A 12,250-nucleotide genomic window follows, 5' to 3' on the forward strand; every position below is an offset into this window, starting at 1 on the left:
GGTCCATTTAGTCCTTTCGTAACATGGTCCTGGCTTATCTCAAGATAGGCTAAGATAGATAGCCCTCTCACGGCGATTACATGAATTAAATCTTTACCAAACTACTATTACGGTTGAGTATCGCACAATCATCAGAAGGATTGTCAATCTTTCAAACCATAATACAACCTTCACGGCTTTAACTATCGTCATTGTATTCCTCTGGCCGAGCGCCTATAATTTCTCTCTTACACTTAGAGTGTCGGCCACCTCATTGGCCTTTCCTGATAGTAATAGTTCCTTATAATCAATGTCTTTTAAATGATCTTCAACTAAATTTTCTACCTCATTTCCAATCACTGCTTGTGTGAAAATGCTCTTCCTTAAACTTTGGTGAAAAAAAAATATCACCATTTTTCCAAAAGTTATTGCCTCGGTCTTTAGAGGCTAACATTGTCACACTGACTCTCTATCATACTTAAGACGTCTCTTACCTTGGGTCCTTCTCATTTTCACCAATCTCGACCTTCATTGGGTCTATCTATAGTTTCTTATGGTTTAACACGTGCCCACCTGGCATTATTATAATTACGCCATATTTCCTTTATCAACATTTCTATTCTTCAGAACTTTGAATATTACCTTTCTCCTTGTAAAACCTCTAAGGTTATCCTTGAATCGTTCCTCCTGTATTCCCTAGATACAGGACATATCAAAATACCATTTACTAATACTAGAACCATTGTCTATGTACTTTTGAAAAATTTCTCCACTGATCTTTAAAGGTTGTTGTTACCTTAATCCTTTCCACCATATTATAATTATGCCATATTTCCTTTATCAACATTTCTATTCTTCAGAACTTTGAATATTACCTTTCTCCTTGTAAAACCTCTAAGGTTATCCTTGAATCGTTCCTCCTATATTCCATAGATACAAGGCATATCAAAATACCATTTACTAATACTAGAACCATTATTTATGTACTTTTGAAAAATTTCTCCACTGATATTTAAAGGTTGTTGTTACCTTAATCCTTTCCGATTCATACTGTCAAAACTCATGTTGTCCCTATTAAGGGCGAAATGCCAACCTTTATGCATTTCCCTAGGATTCATCTCAAGTTATCGAGGTTCTATCCTTAATTCCACCTTTAAAAAGGTACATGCATCCTTCCATGGATAAATCAAGTCATATATCCTTGATAGATTATCTTATTCAATCATTCCCACCTCGATAGTCTATACCTAATTTCATAATAGCATACTTATTCAAATTGAGGTCAATCCATATTGTAACACCCCAAATCCGGGGTCAAAATTTGGTATCACTAAACAATCTTTACATAAAATAAAATAATAAACAAATAACCCCTTGAATCCGGATCGTTTACAGGTTATGGTATGAAACAAGAATCTAATCTTCTACAACTTTCAACAACTAAAATACAATTGTAAATACCTTTGAACTAATGCTCGTAACACATTCTTCTAACTTCTTCAACCTCTCGTAGTGGAGATTTCTCGAACTTCTGCTGTCTATCTAAGCTATTCATTTTTATCCTTATCTGTTTCTGGCAGAAATAAGAATTGACAAGGCAAGAGTGAGCCAAAAATGCCCAGCAAGTATATAATTTGAGTTTCAAACATTAATATCAAAGAAAACTTCCGGACCAAATCTCTGAAATATTTTGAAGAGCGAAACACAAAATCATTTAAAGGATATATTTCATTATCTTAAAATCAATTTGATTTACATTGCTATAAATCACATAGGAAATAATGACATTTTATAAGAGCTTCAGAGATCGCGTGTTTTCAAAATAGCTTCTGGTAACACTTCATACTTGAGCAATGAATGCAATAACTAATTATAAAATGACGTTCAAGAAATTCCTAACTATTCAGTATCCATCATTATCGACTAAGTTTCCATAGACTTAGCCTGCTAAACCAGCCTGATAAGGACGGGTTGAATAATTAAGAAGATCTCAATTCATTCAAGATTCTAACTATCACTGAGCAACTAATGCTGCAGCAATAATCTGAACCTCGAATTTATTTAGAAACATTGTAATTTTCCCGAAACTGAGTGCTAAGAAAGAATAACTTTAATCCATAACCACATTTTTCTTTCAAGAAGGAATGCCATTAATGGCGATTAACAACAAATTAGACTGGACACTAGTTCTAACATATGCACTATACCCTGCTGATCAGTCAGGATACAGTGCAGATCTATACCCAACTGTATAGGTCCATTCAGGTACCTAGGCACTAAGGCCCATATCGAGGCACCAGTCATATCCCGGTCCTCAGGATTAAGACACACTCAATCCCCAAAACATCATCATTATCCAGCCCATGGAGTATTTTGATGTCAAATCATTTTGAATTCAAAACATCCCAATTCAGGGTTCAAAAATAATCCGAAAGAATGGGTATTTGCTCATGAGAGCAATCGAATTACAGGAACAATAATGGAAAGAACTGGCATAATAAGAGTAATTGCAGTGAAATATTAAACAGCTAACTATTCTGAATTTAGAATAGGAGCGAATAAATATTTGCAGTAATTTAAAAGAAAATCCAGAATACTTGCAAAACCAAATCATCTTCCTCAAATTCTAAAACATCTGTAAATCCAGTAATTGGATAAGTAACAACACTTGCATATTCTGAATATAGAATAGCAGATGAGCATTTGCATAACCAGAATTATTTAATTCAGCGATATTTAAAACATTTATCTATTACGAACTGAGAATAGGGAAAGCAATACTTGCATGATAAGATTCAAAATAAATATCACTTGAATAATAAGTGATGATAGGAATACTTGCCTCAATAAGCTTTAACCGTTATTACTGGTTGACTTTGGTTCGACTTTGATCGTTTGGCTTTATCATCAACCTACTATCCTATTCTCGATACAATCCCAACATTCAGACCCTTCGGTTGGAACTTTGTTGATCTCGACGTCTAATCACTAGATCGTTCCTAGTCCGATGTCACGTCTCGGGTCTTCCGTCTAAAACCTACAGGGTTGAAATACCCTAATTCAGATAACCGCTTAAACTTAACATCAAATCGTCATCCTATTCTACCCATATGATTTCATAACCGAATTCATATTTATATGTATTATCGAAATACACATAGCAGTTATGGTTCACATCTTCGAAACTCGGTTCGGTATTTATTTTCAGAAAATACGTATACTCGTCGTTTTGAAAAATAGGGTAATCGATTATTTATAAATTATCTTGTCTCAATCGCAGTCCTTTTCATAAAATATAATTGTATATGATTATTCGACGTCTCCGATAATTATAGGTTATTTGGAATTAATTTCCCGAAAATCGGACAGCGTCTCCTTTGTTTATCGGCCTACCCGTCGAAATCAAATCGACGTCAATCACAATCAACAATCACATCAAGCAATTCAATCCACAATCCAATTACCAAGTCCCAAACTTCGATTCGCTTAATTATTATTATTACTCATATTTTGCACTTTATTGGTATTTTTTTATTTTATTCGCATTTTCGTCTCACAATCGATTTACCAACCATTTTTACTTAATTAATAACGTAGGACTCAGATAAAAATCATCATCGCCCACCGTCGGCTCGCCGAGGCTCATCGCCGACGGCGGTAAAATTCGTCGGTGCCCGATAAATTCGGGTTTCCATACGAATTCCACCGATTAATCATTATAATTCCGTCCGAATTTACTTAAATCACGAAACATTAATCAGTTAATTCCTGCAGAATTAAAAATGATAAAATTTAATCAATTCGCACAACACCGTATCAAGCAACATTATCAAAGCCAAACATGACTCAGGCAGGGTCACCGGAAAATACACCGGTGGCCGGAAAATTGCAACAACAACAGCTGCAACCACACGCACACACACAGGATTCACACACGCACGCACACGACTCACACACGCGCAACACGCGCACACACGAATCACATACACACAAAACGCGTACACACACACACAAAACTACGTATACATATAGATACACACACGGAGTACACACACGCGGCCTTTGGCCGGAAAAGCTGAGACAACGGTGAACAGAAGGCAAGAAAACGGCGGGGTGGCTTACCCGAGAGAGAACAGCCAAACACGAAGCAAAGAAGGGGAAAGGAGGAGGGAGAGAACAAAGATAAGAGGAGATGAGAAATCGTGAGAGAGAAAAGAAAATAGAGAGAGATCAGGGGGAGGTCGAGAGAGAGAGATTGAGCGAGAGAGATGAAGTACATAGAGAGAAGAAGAGGCGGTGCTATGAAATAACAGGGGAGAAATCAATTGATAAGAATAAAACCCTAGCCTGATTACTAACCCGAACAACTGAATTTTGTATCGCAATTTATCGATTCAACGAGTATTAAACGGGTAAAATAACCCGAGAATCTATCTGAACATATTTTCAAAATTCTCGAAATAAATTAAAAGTTAATAGAATCGAAATTTCCATAATTTTTGAAGCATTTCCGAATTAATTACTGATTTTACAATTTAATGAACTCAGAAAATCATTTAAAATTAAATAATTAATAAATTAATTTCTAAATTTTATAAACCCCTAAAAATAATAAATAAAATTATAAAACAATAAAAATAATTTTAGAAACAATTTTAGCATTTTTTTTAAGAATAAATATCCAATAAAATCACTTTAAAATGAATTAAATGCATACATCTCGGTAATTAATTATAAAATTAATCTTCGCGTCCAACAAATCACAAACAATTAATAATACATCCATAGTAGCCGACAGACCCATCACATCTTTTATTTATTTAAGAATTTGCTAATTACATTCACAAATCGGTTCCGAAAATGGGTTACTTAGCCGCTAAATAACTGAAAAGACGATACGATTTTAATACCAGAATTGGATAATTATCAAAACAGAGCTTCCTATAAAATACTTTATACGAAATTATGGTGATAATGTCTCGCCTTTTTAGAATATGGATTCTTATCGATATATAAAATGATTTGCGTATCGAAAATTTCACACCGGAACTCGTACAGGTCAAACCGTACCCCGGATCGAAAAAGTCAAAACATGAAGAGTGTTCAGAAGTATCAGGTTAGGTTAGGAAGGAGTTTTCGGAAGAGTTTCAGGTTGTAAAAACGCAAAAATGATTGAAGTGGGACAATTTCTGATTCTAAAAAGTAATTTTATAATTATGTAAAAATAATCATTGTTAATTCTATAAATCCTTATAAAATCATATGATCATTCAAAAATTACCAGAAAAATACCAAAATTATCTAGATTTAATTCTGGATAATTGGAAATTAGAATATCTAAATTTTATCAAAAATAAACATTCAAATATTATTATCCATCATCAAATAATTCACCAAAAATCACACAAAACTCACATAATAATTATTTATTGATAAAAATAATTACATAATATTTCCCGGGCGTTACACATATGCCCTCCAAAAGATAACAATGGTTATCCGCTTTTCTTTCCTGATTTGGTAATGATAACATGGATGTTCTGGAAGATATTGGTCGTGTTCAACGTGAACTTTTTCTTAATAAATCCTCATTTACTTTTGTTGTTTATCTCAACAATCATCTCAATATTAGGATATCTTTCATACATGGCGTCTCCCTTTCTGGGTATCAAGCCACCAGTCTAACACTTCACATTCTTGAAGGTCACTTCCTTCATCCAATTTTCCTAATTTCTTACTTTCTTGTCTCCTCAGTCTATCCGCGTCTCATTATTTATCCTTCGAACTATCTCAAGGTTTCCTCGAATCCTCCCAACTCCCTTATTATTCCTCAAACTCTATTTCCTTTATATTCTTTTCCACTTCAGTTTCTTTTTATTTTCCTTTCTCTTACCATCATTTCATGAACCCACTAATCATTGACTTCAAACATCACGTCGTTTTGAGATTCGTGTCCTCAGAACGAATCTTGACAACTTTTACAACTTAGATTCATAATTCATCATGCTTGTTTGCCTTTGTTCTGGCTCTAAAGCTTTTACACTATCACCTTATCCTTGGGAAGTAATTTCCCGAAAAAAATTGACTGATCTTTAATCAGTTTATTATAATCTCTGGCTCTGTGCCTTCCTTGAACTTTCACCAGCGTATGGCCTATCTCTTAGGAAGGTAAGTGGAAAAACAGTCTTTTGCGCTTCGTCAATCATTTAGAATCTCAAATAATTCTCTATTTCCTTTAGCCAGGCTCTTGCCTCGACCGGGTCACCCTGTTCCTTGGAACTCTGAGAGCTTAGCGACTTAAATGTCATGAAAGAATTTCCCACCGCATTGATTCCTCAGGGTGGTGGTTGGGGATAAAAGTATAAGTTTTGTTTAGGCATGTCCATGAATTTCCCCATAGGAGTACCATCCCGGTTCCCCCTATCTTACTCGACTTATGTTTTCTCAGTATGAAATATTTCACCCTTCTCCCATAATCGGGGTTATCATATACGTTAAAATCCTTGTTTTCCACTTCATTATGTTAGGGGTTCCTTCTTTCTTGATGGCGACCTCCCTAACTATCACATTCAGGGTTTGCCCTAAATCTTATTCCTCAAACTATGGCTTTCATCTCAGATCTCATCTTTAAGCTCTTGAACAGTTGGAACCCAAATTCTGTAGGAATATCTCATTATTCCCTTATCATCTTTCTCGGTATTAATCTCTCCCCTATTCATTGGCTCTCTGCCTTCATCCATCACTTTTTTCTTGGCATAATATGATTTTTCCAATAATTCGGGCTACATTGCAATCTCAAACAGCTTTTCGGTACCGGCTTCGGTTACCTTCACTTCTATTTCCATTTTCTCAAAATCTCTTATCAACTCTTCCAAAGACATTATCATCTCGAGTCTCTCCTTTCTACTAAGGGCGTCAGCCACCATATTGGCTTTCCCTTGATGATAAAGAATCTCACAATCATAATCCTTGATTAGCTCTAACCACCTTCTCTGGCGCATGTTGAGCTCTTTCTGCGTGAAAATGTACTAGAGCACTTATGGCTTGTGTAAATCTCGCACTTCTCTCCATACAAGTAGTGCCTCCAATCTTTAGGGCAAAACCATTGCCACGAGCCCAAGCTAATGGGTATGAATATCGAATTTTTATATTCCCTTTATTGTCTTGATACGTACGCGATTACCTTACTGTGTTGCATAAGCACGCACCCTAATCCCTTGTGCGAAGCATCACCATAAATTACAAAATCTCCTTTTTCCCTCCGGCAATGCCAATGCAGGGGCCGTCACCAATCTTTACTTTAGTTCTTGAAAGCTGTTCTCGCATTTCTCTGTCCATTCGAACTTTTCAGTCTTACGAGTAAGTCGCGGTAAAGGGCTACTATCTTTGCAAACTTGAACGAACCTCCGGTAGTAACCGGTCAATCCTTCCTCTGGTAGTCGCCCTAACCATGGTCATCGATTCCTCAACGGTCATTTCTTCATTCTTGTCAGGATCTCCCACGGGGTCCTCTTCAGCAACAATCCCTTCTGGGATAACATCCTTAACCGCTACATCCTTAATATGAACATCATCTAGTCCCTCGTTAGGGTGCTCCATTGGATCCATAATCTGATCCCCAATATATAGTAAAACATCATCGTGTTATTGCTCTTGAACTTCAGGGTTCAGAGTCCCTCTATCATATACGATAATGATCTATGTTACTATCATGATATTTATAAGGGTCCCCGTAAGGGTTTTAACTGTCAGTACTACGTTAGGTAGTCCGATTATGAACTTGGCAAGAGTTCTTATTATCTTAGTGAACTGATCATTTTAACGACGCATCATCTCTGAGGTTTATAACGCTTAGCTTTGATACCATTTCTGTAACACCCCTAAATCCAGGGTCGGGGATCCGGGTTGTCACGAGTTTCATTTCCCTTAATAATACTTAATCTTAATAATCAACCAACTACTACGTACTGTGACCCCACAATATACACACACACCACAAGTTATAGTCTTAGAGATGAATATCCAAAAATAACACAAGTTATTTTATTCCATAATTATAAGCTATTACACCTAAAAAGGGTTTCTGAATAAATTTACATATTCTTTGCCATTATTACAATTCATGAGTATACATAAGTCTGGTACATCAAAAGTTGAAAGCCTAGCCTATTGGTAGTTCCCACCTCAGCTACAACGACATCAACGCCTATAGGAAACTACGGAACGTTTCCTATCCGCTCACGAATTGGGAGCTTGGTCATGTTCATCTTGTCTATCAGTTGTTGTGTGATGAAAGAAGAAAGCAAGGGTGAGCAACAAGCCCACCAAAATAATATGTATAATGATTTACAATATATGAGCACTCTCATAGTACTCATGAAAGTCTTGGTCAAGCAGATATGAACCAAGTTTGATATCTTAACGCGACCAAGTCGCAAAATATTCAGTATATATGTATATATACTTTTCAAAATTTTGGAAATCCCCTTCCATGCATAATATACACAGAGTTCCAGTCTATAACTGTATAAAGATATCGTTGCAAGGTGATCTCATATATCTAACCTTGTCTCAATGTTTTTTTTGAAAATCTTTGTCATACATAAGATAATCATTTACTAGATATAAGTTAAAAGATGAAGTTACAAGATACTCCAATATACTTATATCTTTTCCGAATACTACTTGAACTACCACCGTTCAAGGTATAATCAGTTTCAAAAGTTCATCACATAGATGAGACTACAAGATAAGACTTGAATAGATTCAATCTTTGAAATATCATTTAAAGAAATGAAGTTACTAGATACTTCATTAATTCCCGATATATATATATATACACATGTATATATCTCATACATTCCTTGAAACCCTCTGTTATGAAAAGTATAAACAGAGTTATAATACCCAATAAATTTGGAACGAAGAGAATTTTGGCATAAACCTGAGATCTCGCTGATCAGGCAAAGATATCCATTAAGTAACCTTTTATACTGTATATGGATTAATTCCTCGCCGGTCATCACCCTGGCCGTATTAGGACCTCGCGCTAGACCGTTACCCGACCACTCACGTGTGGATGGACTGTCACCCAGCCTCTTACACCTTCATAGACCGTACCCCAGCCTGTCGCTTATGCCGACTCAATTAGATGGACTTACTTCCCGGACATTGGAAAAGTAATCAAATTGTTTTCTCAAAACAACAACCTCGTTGCGAATATAAAATACACCACAGAGCCGGATCCCTTATATTTTTGAGCAAGTATTCATGTCCCCTTCAAAAGGAAGATCTTAAACTTTGAAAACGAGTTTTGGGATCCGCACTAACTTTTAAAATCATTTTGAAGGCTCGAAAACATTTTAAAGAATGTTTAGAGTAATGATGATTAAATAAAATAAATCAGTCCTGATATATTAGAAAATATCTGAAAATTATTATTTAAATAATATTCCAATAAGGATAATCTTTATAAAAATAATTGAAGTAGAAGTTTTAAAACTCATACCTGAAATGAATAATAAATAACCAAAGATGTACTTATATGAGAGTACGATCTTTATTTGAATAATCGAAAATAAGTTTGATTATTATTCAAAATTATCGGATATACCTTATCCGATTAATAGTTATAAAAAACTATATATATATACATATATTATACTCGGGAACATCGACTCCCGGTTTAGAAAAATGTTCACCTTTGGGTCCCCTATACTAAGGGTATACGCAACTACTGCTTATCTCTAACATAGGTATTATGTGGTTTATAATCAATTGAATTGATAACAAGGTATCAAGATTACGAAACAGGCATGCATATATATCATATCAACATGCTCCAATATATCGCAAGATTTGCTAATAACAATCATGCACTTATCGCAAGATAATGCATATACATATATACATCACAACAACAGTTATACGGGTAGAAAACTTGTCTGAGCATTCCGGGATAGACTTAAGCTTAGAGTGGGTCCGGTAACCTATAAATAACAACATAATCCGGAATTAGACCACGGTCGCTTAAGAAACTAGACTTTAACAAATTGGACCCTAACGTTCGCTTTTGCGCTTAACGATTCACATAAGTCGCTCGAGTACCCTCGGCTCCACCATTTTTAATAAATTAACCATTACGAATTTTAAGGAGACTCTTTCGCGAATACTCTACCAACTGACCAATTAATCCTACATAATTGTTTCGTAATCCAATTATTCTTTTAAGGACCTTAAACAAGGTTTCAAAGTTAAGCGAGGGGTAATGGTTCGCTCGCGAAACGCCGTTACTTAAAATGATCGTTTCTCCTAAACCGTACTTCGGATCTAAGCGAACCACATACCGAAATGAAGCTTACGACATGATCTAGCTAAAAATTTTGTGAATATGTCAGCGAGATTGATCTCAGTATCAATATGAGTCATTTTTATATCGCCTTTATTGACATGATCACGTAAAAAATGATGTCTCACATCTATATGTTTAGATTTAGAATGTAATACGGGATTCTTGCTAAGATCGATAGCACTCGTATTATCACATAAGATTGAGATCACATCAAATTTTATATTATAGTCAGCTAGTGTTTGCTTCATCCACAGTATTTGAGCACAACACTTTGCAGCTGCTATATATTCAGCCTCGGCTATTGAGATTGATACGGAATTTTATTTCTTGGAAAACCAAGAAACTAAACATCCACCGAGAAACTGACAAGTACCACTAGTACTTTTTTTGTCGACTAAATGCCCGACATAGTCCGAATCAGAAAAACATACTAAGTCAAATGGTATTTCTTTTGGATACCAAAGACCAACATCAGCGGTTCTTTTAAGATATCTCAATATCCTTTTTACCGCGGATAAATGAGATTCTTTAGGTTCTACTTGAAACCTAGCACACTTACAAACACTATATTGAATATCGGGACGACTTGCAGTTATATAGAGCAAGCTACCGATCATTCCTCGATATTTCTCTGTGTCTACGAGAATTTCTTTTGGATCTTCCGTTAATTTATCGGATGTAGACATATGAGTAGAGATGGGTTTGGCATTATCCATTTCGAATTTTTTCAATATCTCTTTACAATACTTGGATTGAGAGATATGGATGCCTTCATCAGATTGCCTTATTTGCAATCCCAAAAAGAAGTTTAATTCTCCCATCATACTCATCTCAAATTCTTTATATTTGTACGAGCAATGTATCATTTTTTTCTTGTCTCGTAAATAAGATTTTATCGGCCGTTCCCATCTTAAATTTATTATCTAGTAGGAACTTGCTCAACCTTTCGTACCATGCTCTTGGGGGCTTGTTTTAAGCCATATAGAGCTTTATATAATTTATAGACATAATCGGGATGTGTCGCATCTTCAAACCCGGGAGGTTGTTTCACATATACTTCCTCTTCCAAGATCCCGTTTAAGAATGCAGATTTCACATCCATTTGATAGACTTTAAATTTTTTATGACAAACATAAGCCAATAACATTCGAATTGATTCAATTTTTGCTACCGGTGCATATGTTTCATCAAAGTTTATTCCTTCCATTTGGGTATATCCTTGTGCAACTAATCTTGCTTTATTTCGAACTACCATTTCATTCTCGTCTAATTTATTTCGAAACGCCCATTTAAAAGAATAATGATGTTACCAGATTCTAATAATTAGAATGAAGGTAATATCCAGCTCAGATCAGGAGATAAACCATTAAGAAATAAAGGTCATCTCAACAACTTAAGCTCTGTTTATGATTTACAGATTGAAAAAAAAGGGATTAGGATAGATAAAGATAAAGAGAATAACATTCATTAGTTGGCTTATCAACACATTCCCTTGATTTTTATAACCTATCATTGCCTCATAATTCATAAATAAAAATTACAAAAATACCAAAAGAAATACAGCATGTACTGTTTGTGGTTGGTTACTCCTGGTCCCCTTATTTTCTAACTTCTCCATTGTCATCTTCTGTTGCCAACTCAGCTACACGTGTCTCATCCTGATTGATATCGTCATCACTTATTGTATCATATATATATATATATGAATATGTATATAATAATTAATCAGTGTGTTTGAATGATGCTCTCATATCTCCGGTGAATATCAAAATTGTTACTATGTGTGCATAATTTGTAATATTTATGTATGTGTTTATCATTAGAAAAGTGGTAGAGCATAGAGCAAAGTGAAGAGAGTGTAGAAAAAGAGAAACAGTAAAGGGAGAGATAAATGAAGTTTTTTTAGTGAGCAAATGAAAC

The sequence above is a fragment of the Apium graveolens genome, chromosome 5 (genome assembly GCF_009905375.1).
Source record: "Apium graveolens cultivar Ventura chromosome 5, ASM990537v1, whole genome shotgun sequence".
Taxonomy (NCBI): domain Eukaryota; kingdom Viridiplantae; phylum Streptophyta; class Magnoliopsida; order Apiales; family Apiaceae; genus Apium; species Apium graveolens.